This window comes from Elgaria multicarinata, chromosome 2 (assembly GCF_023053635.1).
Source record: "Elgaria multicarinata webbii isolate HBS135686 ecotype San Diego chromosome 2, rElgMul1.1.pri, whole genome shotgun sequence".
NCBI lineage: Eukaryota > Metazoa > Chordata > Lepidosauria > Squamata > Anguidae > Elgaria > Elgaria multicarinata.
In genome coordinates, this window is record NC_086172.1 from 111,511,668 (window position 1) to 111,527,993 (window position 16,326).

At 39.6% G+C, this 16,326-nt stretch overlaps 1 protein-coding gene across 9 annotated transcripts in view; it reads right to left on the reverse strand.

Moving 5' to 3' along the window:
- Positions 1 to 16,326, reverse strand: part of SHANK2 (SH3 and multiple ankyrin repeat domains 2) — a 353,842-nt gene that overhangs the window by 59,420 nt on the left and 278,096 nt on the right. The window lies entirely within an intron of this gene.

The following is a 16,326-nucleotide window of genomic DNA, read 5'->3' on the forward strand; positions in this document are numbered from 1 at the left end:
GTCAAGAAAGCCAGGAAGTCAAACCACATGGGTGGTCGTCTTTTAACATGTATGTATTCAGTTGTGAGAGCAACCAGGTGGCTATTTACCAGCTGTTCCTTTGGATCAAGGTTGGTTGGCTCTTTGACTATCTTCCCAACGGTAAGAGGGATCTTATGCATATCTTCCAAAATGATATAATGTGGTTGTCCAGAAAGTGAATTAACACCTCTAGGCACCAAGTGGATTGTGGTGCCAATGTCCTTTTGGAATTGAAAAGAGTGACAGCATCTGGGTCACCAGTGGTGGTATTGGGAGGCTGTTGTCAGTATCGATAAACCTCCCAATCATAGCAGTCAGCCCTCTGGTAATAGCACTGATGACCATACGTATCAGTATGATCCCGTTCCCAATCTTGAGCTGTCCTGTATAGCATCTCCCAATCCGAGTGCCTATTCCAATTGGAGAAAAGGAAACTAGACCAGCACTGAGGCCACTTGTATTGTCCAGGGGCATGACCCCTCCGAACTGAAGCCATCGAGAAGACTGAGTTAAATGAATCATGATGTCTGTCTCAGGATCCTCCATACAGACATTGTAGCAAAGCGGGTGGTTCTGAGCCTCAGAATATAAAATCATTTAAATAAAGATATATGAGCACTGTGTTTCTTTTTAGTATCTGGAACATTTGGAATGATGAAAAATTAGTTATTAGAGTGCATTTTATAATATTTTAGGAGAAAATGCAGCTTTACAGCAGATCGACAGACTATTAATCACACACATGAACTCTTTACTATAAAAAGTGACAAATGGTTTAAGAAGTGCACCATCTGTTGGCATCATTATGTATAATGATGTTATTTAACATTTGGAGTATGAACAAATTGATACAAGGCACTATTTCATTTTTTTCTCCCCAAACACCTGAAAAAATATGCCCATCACTGAACATGAAAAATAGCTTTGTTAAAAAGGAGAGATATCATGAGTTAGAAGATATAATACCAACTAGCAATGGTGTCCTATATTTGAAGATTCTGAATGCCAAACTGAGGAACCCCCCCCCCCCAACAACTTATTACAGAAGTTTGAGCCTGGTTTAACTTGGCCAATATTACCCTTGCATTGGTGGTGAAGGCATGGAATAATGTTGAAGCAGATTTGCAGTAATGGAGGTCTCACTTTTAAAGCATCCATTGCTGTCAAAAAATGTCAGTTTCCATTCTGAAACTCAACCAAATTTCAATTCTATTTCAGAACTGAAAATGATAGTTTACAGAATTCCTAGTAGCAAGGCTCCCAGCCATGTTCAAAATCATCAATAGCAGTCAGAAAGTTGGGGATTTTAACAATCAGGTCTCTGCCATTGCCAGCCCCAATAGCAAGGTAGGTTTGAGGAAGAACAGAAATGGTGGAGAGTTAGTGACAGTGGAATGCTAGGGTGGAGCTTCCCTGGGCTTCGTTTTTTCAATCTCTCTTTGAGAACCCTCCACGAAAGCTTGGAAAGTCCAAGCCAGTTACATATTGGGTCATGGGGATTCCATCCATCACTAATAAATACATTTCCTTGTCATATATAGATCATTACTGGGTGAAGGTGGGCATACATCACTATAGTGTATGGTCCCTTAAAGGACAATGGACCAGCAACCAAATGCTGATGGATCCAATGACTTTCCAAAATGCCCTTGAGGGTCTTCAACTTATTCCATGGTTGCCAAGTTTCAGGGGTTTCATGCAGACACATACAGTACAAGGCAGACCTGCAACAAAGTATAGAGTGCTCCTGTTCAAATTTGCTATTTACTGTTTTACTCTGTACAGCACCATGTACATTGATGGTGCTATATAAATAAATAAAATAATAATAATAATAATAATAATAATAATAATAATAATAATAATGGATAGTTGCCCTCCATGCATTCAGTGTGATGAGAGTGATGAACGAGATGGATGGGGCTGAACAGCTACCTTTCCTAAGGTGTTTAAACAACATACTTTATCGAACACCCAAATAAGGTGCCAACAATCAGTAAGAGTTCTGTGCTAACTGAACATGCTCAGTTCGCACTGGGCTGTTTTTGGGTCTCCTTAATTCATTTTTTTCTAAATACTAGTTTTATGTACTTTTGCAAATCTTGGGGTTTACCCAAGCCTGCTGATGCCTCCCTCTTGTGCATGGATGTGCTGTTTTGGCTACATAAGGACCAGCATTTGTAAAATTGAGTTCACTATTAGAATATATGATGATATAGGATATATACCTCTGCCTACATTTCTATTAAAACTTTCCAATACTTTGGTGAGGGCTGACCTCCTCTTGCAGGAAGCATGTTGATTGTTTCTCAACGTGGTATATTTAAAGGGGCTAACTACATGTTACTGACAAGCATCTGCAAGCACTACAACACTTTTCATTTTTAAAAGGTAGCTTTGAGACGAGGGATGGTAGGAAAGCAGCACTATACAGTGCTTCTCTTCTCTAGTGGAACAAATGGCATTTGGAACCCCATGAGGTGGAGGTAGCGAACTGAAGTGGAGAAAGAGCTGGGTAGGAAAAGAGTTATGAACACACATATGCTACTTCTTTGTTCCGAATTCCCCTCCCAAAGCTGCTTTTCTTTCAAAATAAAAACCATATCAAGGCTGTGGCGCAGTTTGCACAATCGCAGGGTGGTTAAAAAGCCATGGTGAATGTGCCAGTGGCATGCTGAGGGGAGATTTGCCTAATTACCCCTGGCAGCGTGGCTTGTTGTGTCATGTGAGCCCAGTCAGGTCAACAAGTCACCCAGAACTTTACAACAGCCTATGGCTTCAGCATGGGTAGGTTCACACAACATGACAAGCTGTGCTGCTGAGGATAATTATACTAATCCCCCCCGATACATGCACGGTTTGGGTGGACGGAAATAATCATGCAAACTGGGTCTCTGTTTCACATGTCAGGTGTAGCAAGCTTCTAGGAATTCTATTTATAATAATACTTTCTACCAATTTACATAGGGCAGAAGTCAAGACTGATGACTTTTATTTTGGAAACTGATATTAACTTAATAACCTTCCTGTTATCACACATAAAAGCTAACTTTTAAATTAACTCTTTTATTGAAATTTTAATAATCAAATGAACCAACCAACCAACCAAATCCTCTGTTCCTTGCACAAGGGGAATGTATAAAGAGTAACAAGGTTATCTTGTATACGGGAAAAACAGATACTTTTCTAACCAGTACACAGAAAGAAATACAAGTGACTTATTAATACTGGCAGGTTTTAATGCAAGAATCATTCAGTGCTATAATTTCAATGGTAATTCTGCCAATAAAATTGTCTTCAGATCTGCCTAGCAATTTTAATGTGATGTTATTACTGTAAGGCTCCTCCACATATAAGTGATTTTGTGATATTTCTTTTTTGCTGCTATTTCAAAATCCTGGAAATGAATAACCTGAGATGACTACTGCAGCATTCCAAACTTTTTCTTACATATCAGATGGAAGATGATAATTGTCATAGCTAGTAGAATATTTTTAAACATAGACTGCACTTTAGTCAAAAAGAACAGAAGAAGAGCCAAAGGCCTATCTAGTCCAGCATTCTGATCGCACGGTGCCTACGTCTACATGATCACAATTATAGCACCCTCTTGCTCGCGTTTCTTAGCAACTGGTATTCAGCGGCATACTGCCTCTGATACTGGAGCTAACGTATATTCATCATGACTAGTAGTCATTGATAGCCCTATCCTCTATGAATTTGTTTAATCTCTTTTTAAAGCCCTCCAAGTTTGTGGCCATCACTACATCTTGTGGTAGTGAATTCTATAATTTAAGTAGGCACAGTATGAAGTACTTCCTTTTATTTGTACTGGAGCTTTAAATATTTAGTTTCATGGATGATCCTTGGTTCTAGTGAGGGAGGGGAGAGATGATAAATGAAAGAGGGATAAAAAAAACCCTCTCTCTATTCACTTTCACAAAATCCCAAGCGTTTATCTTGTCCATCTTTACTAGCCTTTTTGTTTTAACCTCCCTCATCAACAAACATCATGTGGCCTCTCCTGTGACCTGGGTATGCAGCCCTAAGCTGGACCTCAGCCTGGAAGCCCCATCTCGAGATCCCTTCTGGGATGGGTTTTTGGGAGAAAGAGTTGTCCAACTCCTACTTAGCCCTTGAAATGGATCCAGCCCAATGCCTTCAGTGCTTACAAGCAACATGTTGGGACAAAGATAGTAGAAAGAGGTGAAAAATAACAGCAGCAATATTGCTATTAGCACACAGCCCAGCATGCAAGTTTTCAGCCCTGTTGACTGATGGCTAACCTCTGACCACAGCAATGAGAGAGCTACCTTTGTGCCTAGTCCGGAAACTTCAACTAGTTCAAAATATGGCAGCCAGGCTTGTCACCTAAGGGTGGCCATATTACACCAGTTTTAAAATCTCTTCACTGGCTGCCAATTAGTTTCCGAGCAAAGTGTTGGTTATTACCTTTGAAGCTTTACATGGTTTGGGTCCAGGCTACCTCCGGGTCGCCTTCTCCCATACAACTGAACTCACATATTCAGGTCCTCTGGGAAAAATCTACCTCACCTAGCAAAAACTAGATTAACAACTGTTACCCAGAGGACCTTCTCTTCTGCTGCTCCCAGACTGTGGAATGGCCTGCCAGAGAAGACTCATCAACTTAACTGTCTACTAGCATTCAAGAAAGCTATAAAGACTGATCTCTTCCGGCAGGCCTATCCAGTGGAATTTTAAGATGTTTTTAGAATGTTTTTAGAATGTTTTAACAATGTATATTATGTTTTAATTCAGTTTTATGTATTTTACCGTTTACTGTTGTTCCCTGCCTCGATCAAAATGGAGAGGTGGGTAAGAAATATTTTTATTTATTTATTTTATTTATTTATTGTACAGAGCCATAAATAAATTTTATTAGAATTTTATTCTAATAAAAGAATAAAATTCAGTACAATTAAAAGCATAATTTGAATATAAAATTTGTAGTTAAATAAGATATATGTTACATATATCTTCAATCTTTAAAAATTGTATTGTTGTAAAAGGACTAATTGTATAAGAAGCTCGACGTTTCGGATCTCCCGATCCTTCTTTAGGAGCTACAAATAAATGAAAATCTTTTTTATCAACCCATACAATACTTACATTGAATTTTATCATAAATTGAAAAAGGAAAAACCCTTTTTCACCGCTAGAATTTACTTACTTATATTCCTTTTCTGCTATGCTTTTCAGAAGGTTAGTAAGAATATTGGTTAAGGTTAGAAGGGGAGAACCCATTATGAGTAATGTATATATCAAAGAAAAAAAGAGGGAGATATTTATTTAAAAGCATAGCAGAAAAGGAATATAAGTAAGTAAATTCTAGAGGTGAAAAGGGGTTTTTCCTACCATTAAAACAAATCAAAATAGAGCTGATAAGTGATAAGCGCTTGCCAGTGATTCTAATAAGGTTGACTGCAAGGCCAACATTGTAGGCTACAAGTAAATGATCGAAAAAGTTTGGGTTGGCAAGTGTAATTCAAGGGAAGAGGGAGGTTGCCACAAACGGAAGTAAAAGCAATGTTGTTCCTTTGTTTTCTTTTTCTTTTTCTCTCTTTTTCTCTTGTCCTCCTATCCTCTCTTCCCTCCCCCCTTTTTTTCATTTGCTTTTTGCATATTTTAATGTTGTTAATGTGTATACAATTTATGATAAAATTCAATGCAAGTAGGATCGGGAGATCTGAAACATCTAGCTTTTTATACAATTAGTCCTTTTACAACAATACAATTTTTAAAGATTGAAGATATATGTAACAAAAAATAAAAACCTTTTTCTATTTTCCAACACTAGAGACTATCTCTTCTTTTTCATTGGATTCGGATAGTGTTTTTTCCCCTCCTTCATTTTGACGAGTCCTCCGTTAGAGACCATCCTAAAGCTTAGAATCATATGCAAAAATAAATAAATCCATGCTTCATTTTTAGATGGCAAGGTTTCCAAAACTTGTGTGCACGAGACAGGAAAAAGCTACCAAACCAGGAGAAGGGATTTCCTCAGTCATATTCACCATCTGTGTAGTAGGGGGAGAAAGTGCAGAAATCGGTCAGTTAAGTTTCATAGTGGAAAGCTAATGTAGTTGGCTAGAACAGATGATGTGGGTGATACTTAAACTGCTATTACAAGCTCTTACACTGCCCGTCAACTGAGAAACCAGGCAGGAAGCTGCAATTAAGTACAGACCAGATATATTTAGAAAACCAGTAGACAGACAGACATTTGGAAAGTAGCATTATACCCAGAGAATCATTACATTTGGAGGGTGTGAGAATCTCTGTGTGGAGATATTTTTCAGGCTAGATGGGGAGTTTTGATTAATACATTAATACATCAGCCCACACACAAAGCAGCTGCTATTACAGCTACATTTTCCTTTCTCCCTCTCACCAAAAAGATTAGCTGTAAATTGGTCCCCAAATTTGAAAACAGCTACTGCATTTATGTTTGCAAGTAGTGGCAACAAAATACTCTGTAGACAAATAAATATTATAAGCATCACAGGAAATCTTTTAAAATGATATCCTATTGATGTTGACACAGGTAGTAGGGACACAAAGAGATTTTGTGCTAATATGGGTAATTTTGAGAAGGACTAGAAAAAAAAAGAAAGATCTTAACACAAATGGACCACCTTCATAAAAATGCCAAAGGAACACTCTGTGAGAAATTATTCTATACAACATTTTGAACAACTTATCATCTGAGCTGCATCTGACATGGCTGAATAAATTTGCACTTTTAAAAGCAGCCATTTTCTAAAGAAACAGCAGTAAACATTACAGGCGATTGGAATCCAATGTCTATGTGGATCTTGTCAAATTTCAGCCACAGCCATTCTATAACCTTTAAGACAGAAAGCTGCAGAACAAGAGTGGCTAATGTTATGAATTAGCATCTCTCAACTGTTTATGGAAAACAATCACCCCAGAAAGATTTTGTTACAAAATGACCTATAGTAAATTTCACATTTTACTGATAAATTGAGATAATATATACATGAGTTTCCCTTAAAGTCTTACAAGAAGTATGTTTCAGAGCAGCAAATACATGTTATTTTCTATTGCATCACATTCTGTGATTTCGAATGCCCTCCCATCTACAAGCAAAGATGACTAGAGTTCCATCAAGATCTAGGGAAGAACTACATGAACGGCCCAGAGAGCTTCAGCTATTGGATGGTATAGAAATGAAATAATTAAATGACATATGCATCTTCATATACAAATTCTTGCACACCAGCAGGATTCCAAACTTGCTCCTGTAGCATGCAACATGGGGATAGACCCTGAAATACTATGTTCTAAACTTAGTATGAAAGAAAAAATTCCTGATAAGAGACAGAGTTCGTACATCATGTTAAGCTACTGTGAGAATAAGTCACTATGGGTTGATTGCTGGGGAACATGGTCAGGAGGGTGCTGTTACACTCATGTGCTTCCTATGGGTTTCCTACACGCAGCTGATTGGACACTGTATGACCAGAATGCTGGACTAGATGGACCCTTGGTCTGATCAACTTTTCTTCTTATTCTTTATTTGTTGTTTCAACCATCATGGTAATATCAACTTTACAGATGCAATACAGGTAAGCACACTCATAGAGGTCAAAATGGTGAACTGTAATGATGAAATTTAACATGAAGTGTTAACATATCAGTAGCAATAACTTTTATACATTTATGGACCTTTTAATGTAAATTCTTAGTGTCTCTTATTTTAATTCTTTGTATTAAAATGAAATTTTACATATTTGTGGGCACCATCTAATGAAAACCTTTTTAGTATCATTTTGTATTTTATTTCTTTGTATTGTAGAGTTTTCGTGTGCTTACCTGTATTGCATCTGTAAAGTTGATATGACCATGATGGTTGAAACAACAAATAATCAATCAATTGAACAATCAATTGATCAGCTCTTCTTATGTTCTTATGATTGTTGGTTCACTAATCTGACAGACATTTGAGTGGTCTGTGGCTTACCATGCCTTGTTTCACTCTTCAGTCTTCCTGCTGACTCCCAACATGTATCCCAGGTACTTTTGCGGCAGAACTGCTCATTTCCTTCGTCCCTATGTTAGCACCCTTTTTGCAACTGATTTGCTTGGTGGCTGATTCAAGAGGAAAACTCCTAAACATGCACATCAGGTCATCAAATTTAATTAATTTTCTCTGCTCCATATATATCTATCTGTCTGGGTGCCTGCTCACTATTTAGCCAAGTGTACCAAGATCTCCCTCTTGTCAATGTCCTTGTCAATTTCATTCTCCCCTTTGGCACTTTCTTTGATGGCAAACACCTTTTTTTTTTTTAAAAAAAGGCTGCTTTACCTACTCCCAAAGTAAGTATATCTGCCCAAAAAGACCTTTCTCCTGCAAGTGCCAGAGATCCCCCCACCTGTTTGTGCTTGTTGCTTCCCTCTACTGGCTTCCGTCGCTAGCTGTCAAATACACATGAGGGTTACAGAGCAGTGAGGTGGATCAGTAAAGGTACGCAAATTTCAAGAAAAAGCAGTGAGCTGGATCAGTAAAGGCACACAAATTTCAAGGTAAACATACACTGAGCAGTGAAGGGGATTGGTCCATACACACAAACTTCAAGGCAGAGCAGTAAAGCTGAAGAAAAAATTACACAAATTAACTGGCAGGGCAGTGAGGCAGACCACTAAAAATATTCAAACTTCATACTGAAGGGGGGAAATTACACTGAGGGGGAAATTACACAAATTTCATAGAGGTGGACTTTGGCATCTGTGCACTTGTGCAAGACCGGGGGTGGTGGTAGGGGGAGGCAGTGAACACATCTGGGACACTCCTCAGTGTCCTTTCTTCTTGCCTTTTAGGAGCATGGGGTGGAGGGTACTGACAAGGGATGAGGGAGGATGGCAGTGGCACCAGCGAGACTGTGAGGTGTAGCAGGGGCTCTCTAGCCATTCCTGACAAACCATGATGAATTTGCCCGCCAAGCTCAAATGGCACAGCAAGCCACCCTAAAAACAGCCCAGCCTGGACAACGCAACAAGCCATGGGTTCTCATGGTGGATTGTTCGTGAAAAATAAGCCACCCCAGATTCAAACATCATGACAACCCATGGTGGGTTGTCATGGTGTGTAAAGCAGGTCACGGAATTTTTTTGAGAGAAATTGTCTACATTTTTTGAAAATATGAAGATTAAGAAATAAATCTGAAATTGTTATTTAGCTAATAAGATTCTACGTTTTGTACTCTTGTTTGCAGTTATTGCCCATACCAATGAGATGGCCTTTAACGATTACTCAAATAACATAAAATATGGCTTGGGATGTCAAAAAAATTGTAATGTTTGGAATTTGAAGAGAACCCTGTATTTTCACCAGATTTTTTTTCTTTCTTTCTTTCTTTCCTTCCTTCCTTCCTTCCTTCCTTCCTTCCTTCCTTCCTTCCTTCCTTCCTTCCTTCCTATAAAGCCCAATAGCAAAAGCTCTCTGGGCAATTCACTAAAAGTAAAAGCACAAAGTACGGCATAAAAACAGTATAAATATAGAAGCTTAAAACAACAGTATGTAAGTACAAGCAGAATAAAACCTAGCAGCAATGCAGTGATTTAAATCAGCAAAGATAAAAGACTAGAATACTAAAATGCTGGGAAAATAAAAAGTCTTCACCTGGTACCAGAAAGAGTACAAGGTAGATGCCAGGTGAATTTCTCTAGGAAGCTCATGCCACAGCCAGAGTTCCACAGCAGAAAAGGCCGTCTTCCTGCTGGCCATCCACCTCAATTCCTTTGGCAGGGGCTCCTGGAGATGCCCCTTGAATATGAATTTAGAGTCCAAGCAGGTAGGCATATATGCTAGATGATCCTTCATATAACCTGGCCCCAAGCCATTTAGGGCTTTGAATGTTAATACTAGCACTTTGAATTGGGCTCGGACATGGACTAGCACAGTGCAGCTGGGAAAGTACTGGCATGACATGACATGATCACATTGCCCAGTCCCTATAAATTCTTAGTGTCTGTTATTCTTAGTGTCCTTTATTTTAATTCTCTGTATTAAAATGAACTTTTACATATTTGTGGGCACGTTCTAATGAAAACCTTTAGTATCTTTTTGTATTTTACTTCTTTGCATTGTAGAGTTTTGCATCTGTAAAGTTGATATGACCATGATGGCTGAAACAACAAATAAACAACTGCAGCTTTAGCAATCCCTGTTAACAATCTCACTGCCTGTTTCCTGACTGTTTGCAAAGGCAGCCCCACTGATAACACATTGCAGTAATCCAAACAAGAGTTTATCAGAGCATGGATACTGCCCCCAAGCCTAATACAGGCAATCAGTTTTGGAGTTTCCACCCTGGCTATGGCAAGATACAACAATAAGAGAGTGCAGATTTAAGATTTAAAGACATATGCTAGCCTATTATTTTGCACTGTATACATTGAAAGGTTTTAATATACTACGGAAACACTTTTCTCCACTTATACCATGCCACTGCTTCTCTTTGTTTTTTATTCTAAAGTGAGTATTTGGGCCCCAGTCAGGATTGGGACCACTGCACACAGGGAAGGGAGATTTAAATCTCCCTCAGCTGCTTGCTTTCCCCCAAATCCCCCTTCCCCAGTGCAGGGGTTAAAAAAATACTCCATCAGGGCTCACACATTAAATTTGGAGTAAAAACAAAGAGAGGATGAGTTGCACAGTATGTATTTTATATGAAGTTTAAGGCTTATATTATATTAAGGCTTATAGTAACTATACCTCTCTGGTAGGCTGGAGGACATACTAGGATGGTCTGCCTTGAGGCTAATGGATTCCAGAGGGCCCTCAGGGATTTTCTGGCATGTACATTGGATGCTCCTGTTGAAGGTTACTCTGTTGAATATGGTGATGACTCAGGCAGTTGACACTCCCCCACATTGCAGAGCCTGATCTGCTTCCTGGTATACATCTGAATTGAGGGCAATGAAGCAAGCTGAGAGACAACTGGAATGCAGGTGAAGGAAAACTGACTGAAACTGGGTGCTAAGATCATACTATGCCAGCACAGCATCATTTTCACTGGCTCTCTGGCTTTTTTTCCTGGGCTGAATTCAAAGTGCTGGTTTTCACCTATTATAAAACCCTTCATGGCTTGCTGGGAGTCAAAGTATCTGAAGGACTGACTCTTCCAAACATGTGCCCCGAAATCATCATCAGAGGCCAGCTCTAAGTGTCCCCATACTACAATTCGACAGGTGGCTACTCATGAGGAGGCCTTAGCAGTATAGAGATCCACCTGGTGTTTTCATTGCTGATTTTTAGGGGGGGGGACTAGGCACCCCTTTATTATCTCTTGCTATATGTTTTAACTATCTAGTAGAGTTGCCTTTATCTCCATGGATATTTTGGGTCTGTTATTATGTGTTTGCTTTGATCTCATGGAGCAGTGTAAGCATGTTCAGCCAAGTGCATTTACATTCCTCTTGCAGACCTTCCCAATGAACAGGAGGAGGTCAGGAGAGAAGGAAGCAGGGCTGGACTGGATATCTCTTTCTCCTCCACGCTTACAGGAAAGCCCTCTTTGGCGAATGCCTGAAGCAGACTTCTGACTATGCGCATTCATACCTGATTTGTACATGTGTATGAGAATCCTACTTAATCAAGGATGCTGTTCATGCCTACAGCTGTACATGCTGTAAATGAATACACACAGTTGTGTGAACTGATGAATACATGACTTTATGTAATGCTGTAAAGTGTAGCCTCCTGTAGGATGCCTGGAGTGCAACTTTTTGGCCCCAAGCAGCAGCCATATGAGATGGCAGGAGGGTTTTGTGAGGCCATTTTGAGTGAAAATAGAAGCTTTGAGAGAAGAAAGACACTGGGGAGACCACAGGGAGAGCATCTGCTTCAGATACTCACAACCTTGGGGTTCAGGGGGTTGTAAACAGAGTGTGGACTCTTTCAATATCAGAGGTGGTGTGGCCGTATGGGGCAGAAGCACCCTGCTTTCAACTGTACATCACTTCAAACTCCAAGTAGGGTCAGATTCTCCTCTTTTGGTTATATTTAGTAGCACTGTGGTCCTAGTTTATGCAAGCAAAACAAAAAAAAATCTCAAAATTAACCTTGAGATTATAAAGTGGGTATAATTAGAAAAATAATGCACTTGCTGTAAAAAAAACCCCAGTGGTTACAGTTGTTGTGATAAGAGGCTGAAGAATAATTTCAGCTGTCCTCCATGAATGAGAAATGTTTTAGTTTCAATTTGGCTTTGAGAAAGTAATGAAACAGGATACAATCTGGAGATTTCATCAACAAACAATGTTCTCCATTACGCTTACCATTTGGAGCATTTTAACAAAGAGGAAGCTTTGGAGAGATTTTCTGCAATATATTTGGGGAAAGATAAATAGCCATTGAGGAAGGAAACTCCTTTCCAAAATGTATGAGGCATAATAAAAAAGGTTTTCAGACATTTGAGAATATATTTTCTTCTGTTTGGGGACAATATATACTCCTACCACCTCATCCCAGTTAACTACCTAGTGGCTGTATTCTAGAATAACTGAGGTAAGGAACCCTCTTCATTTATTTCTTTACAATAATTTTATATTTCACCTTTCTACATACTCAAGCTAGCTCACCATTTAAAAATAAATTTTAAACCTCCCATAAATGAAACGAACAGTATAAATTATTTTAAAAGCAGCTGTTAAAATAATTTAAAAAAATTAAAAAAGAGACAGCATTTAAGTAAAACAATGCTGCAATAGATCATTCCTCCTCTGGTCTTACTTTCCCAAGTAAAGAAAGTTAACAACCTCCCACCCTTTCCTCAACCTTTACAGGAAATGTACTGTAGAAGCTACTTTAGAACCTTAAGCTCAAACATTCTATTTCCCTTAAGCAGCTCTTTCAACTTGTTGAGAGATGGATATATATATATATATATATATATATATATATATATATATATATATATATGTGCCTAATTATGGCTCAGCATAATAGAAGTTCTTGGCTAATTTAAGGAAGAAGTGGCCTGAATCCTTGTCTGTATGTTCTAAATTGCTCATCTAAAGAAAGCAAAATGATTGAAATCAAAGTCTTCTGATTGTTAGATAATTTTAAAGTGTCCAATTAGATGTTTTAAAAAAGGAATTACCCAGACAATAGGATTGACATTGTGCATTCTTTTAAAAGTGTCCCTGCAGGCACAGCAATATCAGCTTACATTTTCTTTGAGGGTCACAAAAATAAATTATAGCAGCTTTTGAGGTGAATTGTTTTCATGCAGTTATAGTTGTCCAATATTAAAACTTTTTCCTCAATATAAATGCAATACTATTTTACTGATAGTACCAGTTTTAAAAATAGAACTGTGCTGCAATATTCATGATGGAGTATCTGTCTCTTGAACTGCAAGAACAATTCTGCATTCACGTACAGCTTGTTTTCCATTACTAACATTTGAGAAATATGCTATATTCTATTGAAATCTACAATGACAGCCTGATTCTAAAAGACAAATTAAAAAAAACAAACCCAACGCAACCCACAACTGGCTCAGCATGTCACAGAATGACAAATCAGCAAAATCCTGCCAGGGAAAATATGCATTGTATCATTTGATATGATGTGACATGCCTAGTCCTAGTTGCAGCTAATAACAACACTAGAATATTCCTCAAATCACAGCCTATTCCTATAAATCGATCTACACTATAGAATTCAAAACGTTTTAGCTGGCTTTTTTTGGTTAGCATCACCTTACATATTATCTTTCATTTCAGAAAAGTCTCTTTCACATGCCGAGTATAACTAAATTTTTCAAAGGTATATTAATCTTAGAGTTAACTGCACTGACTCCCTGGGGTAATGGAGGCTGTACAGTTAAATAATTTCCCAACCCCCTAATCAAAGCATATACATTTCAGGGTTGTTGTTTTTTTTTTAAATCCCTTTGCACGCATAGAAACATCCTTTCAACTGGAGCACATGGGGAACACTTTTAGGTCCCCTCCTGTGCTCCAAAGTAACCAAAATGCTTACATCTGCTTAATTTTTAAAGATAAAGAGCTCTAACTTGGCATGGTGATAGCTCTTAAGTAGGGCTTTAGCCAACCCAAGTTTGAATCAGATCAGTTCGTCCCTTGATTTTAAGGAATTTTTAAAATGGAAATTAACCAAAATACTTACATTTGTGTAATGTTTAAAGATAAAGAGATCAAAATTGGCAAAGTGAGAGCTCTTAAGTAGAGCTTTCAGCATGCTACGTTTGAATCAGATCGGTTCGTCTCTTGATTTTTTTTTTAGGAATTTTTAAATTCCCCCCTCTTAAACCTTTTTCCTCATAGTCCACCAGTGTGAAGGATCACTTTTCCTGTACTTTGATCATGCAAAGTTGGGCATCTCCAAGTTCATAAACTACAGATCTGCTGGTTCCCTTACTCCAATTGATTTCAAATGCATTTACATCCAAGTCATACTAAAATCAGATGCATGCTTATCTTTGAATTGAATCAGAGAGAGAGAGAGGCTTCCTTCTGAGTAAACACATATAGAACTGACTTTTAATAGTTTGGTCTTTGAGAAGTCTAAACAGCAAACCGGAAAGAAGTGCTCTGCAACCCTATGCTTACTTAGCAGCATGAGTGTGGCCAGCACCGGCTGCCCAAGAAAGCAGCCAGGTGACTGGGAGATGCCTAAGTGAGCAGCCACCTTGTGGTCCTGCCGTCCACCTCCCACCCACCCAGACTGTCCACCTGGGCAGCCAACAGCAAACTTACAGCATGCCCCTCCCTGGCTTGCCCACTTCTCCTGGAAGTCTCACAAGAGTACTGGGATGAAGTATCTGACAGCCTGCGAGACTTCAGACACCTCATCGTGTCGTTTTTTCCTGTATAATATTGCCAGGATTCGATCATTTTTGTCTGTCTCTTCTGCCAAGACTCTTGTTCATGCATTGGTTATTTCTCGGTTGGACTACTGCAACCTTCTTCTCACTGGCCTTCCTTCTTCTCACATCAGTCCATTGGTTTCTGTTCACCACTCTGCTGCTAAGATCATCTTCTTGGCTCGCCGCTCTGACCATGTTACTCCACTTCTGAAATCTCTTCATTGGCTTCCAATTCACTTCAGAATCCAATATAAACTTCTCCTGTTGACCTACAAAGCTTTTCACTGTCTAGCTCCTTCCTATCTTTCCTCTCTCATCTCATACTATTGCCCCGCTCGTGCTCTTCGCTCCTCTAATGCCATGTCTCTCACCTGCCCAAGGGTCTCTACTTCCCTTGCTCGGCTTCGTCCATTTTCTTCGGCTGCCCCCTACGCCTGGAATGCTCTTCCAGAACATTTGAGAACTACAAGTTCAACCGCAGCTTTTAAAGCTCAGCTAAAAACTTTTCTTTCTCCTAAAGCTTTTAAAACTTGATTTTGTTCTGACTTTATACTGTTAGTTTTACCCTACCCAGTGCCTGTTTACCCTACCCTGTGCCTGTTGGCATTCTCTTCCCCTCCTTATTGTTTTACTATGACTTTATTAGATTGTAAGCCTATGCGGCAGGGCCTTGCTATTTACTGTTTTACTCTGTATAGCACCATGTACATTGATGGTGCTATATAAATAAATAAATAAATAAATAAATAATAATAAGAAGTCTCGCGAGACCTCCAGGAGAGGCAGGCAAGTCAGGAAAGCTTGCTGCCTCTTCTTCAGGCAAGCAGTTGGAACAGAAGGCAGTGGGACAGAGGAAAGTGTACCACTGGCTGCCTAAGTGAGTAGTCCAGGTGGCAGGAGGTGTGCAGGTGCGTGGCAAGACCAAGAGGTGGCCACTTGTTCAGGCACCTCCCAACTGCCCGGACTGCTTGCTTGGGCAGCTGGTGCCAGATGCACTCACTGCTTCTTGGTCCCGCTGGTCACGAGCACATGGCTGCTGGGACCATGGGGCAGTGGGCAGGCCTTCCGGCTGCCCAAATGAGAAATCCAGGTGGGTGGGAGCCACCTGGGAGGCTTGTGGCAGCGGACGCTTCTTGGTCCTGCTGGCTGCTTGCAGGTTGTCAGCAAGACCAAGAAGTGGTGAGTGCTCCTGCAGGCTCCATGATCCCGCTCCCGCTGCTCTTTCTAAATTTTGCCACCTGATGCGCCTGCATCAGGCTGCTTCAGGGGAGGTCAGCCCTGTCAGGAAGAAACTATTTCCTACACTTTCTACAAATAGAACAGCTGATCAAGAACAGGAAGGAGAACCTGGTGACCTAACCTCTAAAGGGAGGTGGGAGTGGAGAGCTTCACAGGTACAGTCTAAAGTCCCAAGGGGGCC